Below are 6,000 nucleotides of genomic sequence, written 5' to 3'. Positions count from 1 at the left end.
CAGATCCAATGAAGTGGCAGCCTTTACAGAACACATTAACTCAGTGGACAATAACATGAAGTTCACAAGGGAAGATGTCCACAAGAACAAACTTGCCTTTTTGGACTGTTTGATATGCATCCAAGAGGGGGGTAACTTGAAGATGGAAGTATACAGGAAACCCACTCATACGGATCAATATCTGTTGTTCGATTCCCACCATCCGCTGGAACACAAACTGGGTGTCATTAGAACTCTGCACAGGGCGGAAGTTGTGGCAACTGATACAGAGTCCAAAGACAGAGCAAAAACATCTGAGTAGCCTAAAAAGCTTCTGGCTACCCAGACTGGGCCTTTGTCAAAACAGCAGCAACCAAGCCCAACGAGAACACCAAAAGAAATAACCGCCCAGAGACACATAGTAGGTGAAACATAGTCATCCCATATGTAGCTGGAGTGTCAGAGAAACTCAGGAGGATTTTCAACAAACACCACGTCCCTGTGTTTTTCAAACCTAGCAACACACTGAGACAAAAACTGGTACACCCAAAGGATCCAACACCAAAAGAAAAACAAAGCAATGTGGTATAAGGAGTCCAGTGTAGTGAGGAGTGCACAGATCTATACATTGGGGAGACAAAACTTCTGCTCACCAAGCAAATGGCTCAGCATAGGAGGGCGAACTCTACAGGGCAAAACTCGGCTGTCTTTCTACACCTAAAAGACAAGGGATACTCCTTTGAAGATAGCAAGGTCCAAATATTGGAAAAAGAAGACCGCTGGTTTGACAAGGCGTGAAAGAGACGATTCATGTCAAGGTGGTGTCAAGAAACCTTCGACACCACTAAATGTTTCGGGCGGAGCCCTTTATCAAGTTATCACTTGATAAATAGTGATGGGCGAATTTGCGCCGTTTCGCTTTGCCGAATTTAGAGCGAAATTCGCGTAACGGTGGAAAAATTAGCGAAACGGCGCCGGCGTCTCGTTTTTGACGCCGGCGCCCGTTTTTGATGCTGGCGCCTGTTTTTCGACGCCGGCGCCCGTTTTTGACGCCGGCGCCCGTTTTTTTCATCCTGATTCAGGATATATATATATATATATAAGGGAAAGTTGTGCTCACCACTATTTTTTAAAACCATTAGGCGGGGGTGCAATGAGGCTGTGACCACAAAATACATATAGTCAAATAGAAAGAGTCCTCTGAACTCAACCCATTATCAAAATATTTAAGACAGCGACATTTTGTGCATACTGCTACTAAAAAATGCCTTACCCTTTAAACAAAACAGGGATTGTTTGTCCATATATTGCAATATATTTAAGCTGGCCAACTACATCAAAGTCATCCCATATCTGGCCAGTCCTATTTTATCTGATTCATTAAGAATTCTATTGCTTCATTATACATTTTACAAAGGGACTACGTTTTACCTGCAACTTACTTGCTGCTTTCAAAGTAAACCTCCATACTTGGCTGCCCTTTTATTAGACACCAGTGGGATCACCTGACTACAGCTGGGAAGGGTGGGAGCTACAACTTGGAACTGGTCACTGCTCCTGTATAAACTATAACAAACAAGGGAAAGATGTGCTCACCACTATTTTTTAAAACCATTAGGTGGGGGTGCAATGAGGCTGTGACCACAAAATACATATATATATATATATATATATATATATATATATATATATATATATATATATATATATATATATATATATATATATAGGGATACAGGCCCTAATCTTTTCACCATTTCCTTGGGTTATTGGGTAGAATCCCTGTTATAGTGATAGGCTGAGAGATTTGATGACACTGCTCTGACACACTCCTATATAGTGTGTGCAGGGAGTGGCCTCTTCCTCTTTTGCCTCTGGATGCTGATCCAGCTGGATGTGCTTAGGGGGACTGAGTGCAATAGGCCCAGAAGAAGGCATGTGTCCAAGTCGGGGACCAGGCGACCCCGTGAATGAGGAACAGATATACTAGGGCAGACTTGTCATAGTCTCTCTAGGAGAGAAAGGCAGATAGGATAGAGAGAAAGAGCAGCTGAAGCTCCAACAAGGATTTGCAGAAAGGGAGTAGCTTCCCAGAGGCTCTGTGTGTTGCCTCCAGTCAGGGACCTCAGTGAAGAGGGACTGTAGGGTAGAAGCTGCTTTCCTGACAACTTCCAGGAGGGAAAGGTTGTACTGCATTTGCCTGTGTACTCTCTGTGTGAGCCTGCCTTGTTCTGTGTGAACTCTCAATATGCTGTTTTCCTCAACTCCTGTGTGAGTACTGAAACCTGTGGTCATTTGCCCTTTTTGGCATAATAAACCGTTCCTGATTGTTAAGAACCTCCTGGCGCCCAAGTTGTTTTTGTGTGCACAGTAGCCTGGGGGGGGGGATGTAGTTGCACTATACCATAGAGGGAACACTTCTACTTAGCGAAGGCCCTGCCCTGGGTGTAAGTCGCATGTAACCCATAATCTGTTATTTATATATTATCATTCAGTAGTCTACTTATGATTTGCTTTAACCCTTTCCCTGCCAAGAACGTAGCTCCTACGTTCTTGGTTAAAAAGGCTTTATGTAAGCAGATAGAAAATTAGCGGGCATTGTTTCAGCTGTGAGTAGAAAAGCTATATTGAACTGCTGGATTTCAACTACGCCTCCAATGCTTCACCTTGCGAAGTTGAAACTGGATTTTGCATTTCAAATGGACTGGCTGGAGGCTAATCTTAATAGGGAACGTCAGGTAGCAAGTTTCTTCAACACTTGGTCAAAATATGTGTATACTTTGTCCCCTCAAAGACAACAAGAAATAGCTTCGGTATTCAGATTCACATCATGGTATATGTCCGAGGAATTGTCGGGGAGGCAAATAATACCCTCAGGGAGTCTGACATAGGGATCGATAAATGGCAGGCTAATTGATTATGAAGATGGGAAAGGTTTGGGGAACTGGGGGAATATTAAATTACTTAATTTCCATTATGTTAACTCTGTCTTATATTGAACTGTAGTTGCATGTTATGCTATTATGACTGGTGACGGTCAGGAAGGGTGTGCAGACCGGACCCAGTCTCAAAATTGCAAAGTTTTATTCACAAATGTAATAACACATGTTTGCTTTATAATGTCTGTTGGATATTTCTGGTGCAAATAAAAACATTTAAAAAAAAAAAAAAGGCTTTATGTGCCAAGAACGTAGGAGCTACGTTCTTTAGTAAAAACGCACCCTCTCTGCACAGAATCAAAATCGCAAGTGCAGAGAGGGTGCAGCAGCTTCTAAACCCCCTAGGCAACGAGCCTACCTGATCCGATGGGTCCCACGCTGGCCCCCCCGCGCTGTGACGTCAGTCACATGGGATCTGCAGGGGGGTGGGAGATTGTTTGTAAAAAGCACCCTCTCTGCACAAAATAAAAATCAGAAGGTGCAGGGGCTGTGCGATCCCCCTAGGCAACGAGCATTAGGGATCTGATTACTCCCTCGTCGGCCCCCCCAGCTGTGACGTCAAAGTCACATGGGATTTGCTGGGGCAGTTAATTCCGGCCCCCAGGCGACGCCCACGCATTCCACTGCGCACTTGGAGGATCGTGGAGCTGCTGCAGCTGAAGACTTCACTGTGCTGGTGAGATCTGCGCTGATCTACAACAGGTAACACACTTGCACAACTACAACACTCACACAATACACTTTCTGTACATTTTTGACTAATTTGACTTTTTTTTTTACAGATTTAGTTTTTTTCTGATTTTTGTACACTTACACACACCTTACACACACCTTACACACACCTTACACACACCTTACACACACCTTACACACACCTTACACACACCTTACACACACCTTACACACACCTTACACACACCTTACACACACCTTACACACACCTTACACACACCTTACACACACCTTACACACACCTTACACACACATACCTGCACTGTGTAAGTGTGATTTTTTTTTTTTTTTACTTTGCCTTTATTTTATTCTGCCTTAGGCCTTTACCTTGCCATAAACTTGTATTTGTTAGTATTTTTCTAAGTTTGCAAAGTTATTATTGAATTCATTTGATTTTATTGATTTTACTGTATTGTATTTTATTTCAGTTTTGCATTGAATTGTTTTAATGTATTCCTTTTGTTCATTGCTTTCATACGTGTGCTTGCTGGGATTTTTGGGGGTTGTTTTTTTCCATTGTCTGTTTTTTTATTGCATTTTAGTTTTCTGTTCATTTACTTGCATTTGCTTGTTCTTTGGTATTATTCTTGTTCTTTTTCTTGTTCTTTGTTCTACTTCACTGTGCTTTATTCTTCACTGTTCTTGATTGGGTTGCTTATTAGTTTGCTAGTGATTTTGATCTATAATCACTTTTCTGTTTTATTGCTTTTCATTGTATTGCATATTTATTTGCGTGTTGCTGTTTGGCTTTTGTTTTTTCATTGATCTTATATCTTGAATTTGCTGTTACAGGGGGTTAGGTTTTTCTTTTTGTTTGCCAGATTTGCCTGCCAGAGAGTTCTAGAGGTTTCCAGGGGTTGTTGTTTTTTCTTTGTCTTGCAGGGAGTTCAAGGGGTTACTGACAGATTTGTTTATATTCTGGTGTGTGTGCTTTTTTTTTTTTTCTAGTCCCCATCTTTGCTTTTGTTCCAGTTTTTCATTGAATTTGCTGTTCTGTATTAGATCTTGAATCTGTAGTTGAATTGGTTCTGTTTTATTACATTGATTTGATTGAGTTTGGTTATTTTAGTGGTTTTGGTGTTCTTATTGCTTTTCTTTTTTTTTTTTTAGTTTGCTATTGCAGTTTACTTCTTCGTACCAAAAAAATTGTTCTTGCATATTCGTTTTTGATTGTTATTGGTATTTTTTTTTTATTTATTGATTGGCATAGAATAGCGACAGGTTCCAGGGGTTAGGTTCTCTTTCTTTCCCAGATTTGCCTTCCAGAGGGTTCTGGTGGTTGCTTTTTTTCTTTTCTTTGTCTTGCAGGGAGTTCAAGGGGTTACTGTCAGATTTGTTCATATTCTGGTGTGTGTGCTTTTTTTTTTTTTTTTTTTCTAGTCCTCATCTTTGCTTTTGTTGTCCCAGTTTTTCATTGATCCTTTTATCTTGAATTTGCTGTTCTGTATTTAGTTCTTGAATCTTGAATTTCTGTTTTATTACATTGATTTGATTGATTTGGTGTTTTAGTGGTTTCGGTGTTATCGCTTTAATTTTTTTAGTTTGCCATTTTAGTTTACTTGTTCGTGCAAATAAAATTGTTCTTGCATATAGTTTTTGATTGTTATTGGTATTTTTTTATTTATTGATTGGCATAGAATAGTGACAGGTTCCAGGGGTTAGGTTCTCTTTCTTTGCCAGATTTGCCTTCCAGAGGGTTCTAGAAGGTAACAGGGGTTGGTTTTTTTTTCGTTTTTTTTTGTGTTGCAGGGAGTTCTAGAGGTTAGGGACAGATTTGTTTATACGGGTGTGTTTTTATTTCTAGTTTCCCCCCCCTTTGCTTTTGTTGGCCCAGTTTTACTTATAATTTGTAGCTTTTCACAGCTTTTTCTGACTACTGATTATTAGCCTCTCTATATATATATATAGATAATATATATATTTTGTTAAAAATGGGCAGAATGTTTTCCGCAGAAGAGGCTGCTGCATACTGCATGGCATCCAGCTCAGAGGAGTTTAGCGACTCCGATTCTGAGTATGTGCCTCCTAGATCAGAGAGTGACTCATCTACTGAGGAGTCATGGGATAGTAGTGGCACGGTTAGTGCTCTGGAGGAGCCCATGGAGGTAGATGAGGAGGTTGTGCAGGATGAGGAAGAGGGCAATAGGGCTGATGCTGGAGGAGAGCCTGCGTGGGGGCCTCCTGGTAATTTCCCCCTTGACATTCCCCCATTTACTGCAGTCTCTGGAGTTAAGGTGGACTCTGGGAATTTTCAACCGATTGATTTTTTTCAGTTGTTTTTGACAGAGGCCATCCTACAGGATATGGTCCTCTATACAAATTTATACGCTGAGCAATACCTTGTCCAAAA

The sequence above is a fragment of the Xenopus laevis genome, chromosome 6L (genome assembly GCF_017654675.1).
Source record: "Xenopus laevis strain J_2021 chromosome 6L, Xenopus_laevis_v10.1, whole genome shotgun sequence".
Lineage (NCBI taxonomy): Eukaryota > Metazoa > Chordata > Amphibia > Anura > Pipidae > Xenopus > Xenopus laevis.
The sequence above is the reverse complement of the archived record's forward strand: the minus strand, read 5'-3'. Positions refer to the sequence as shown.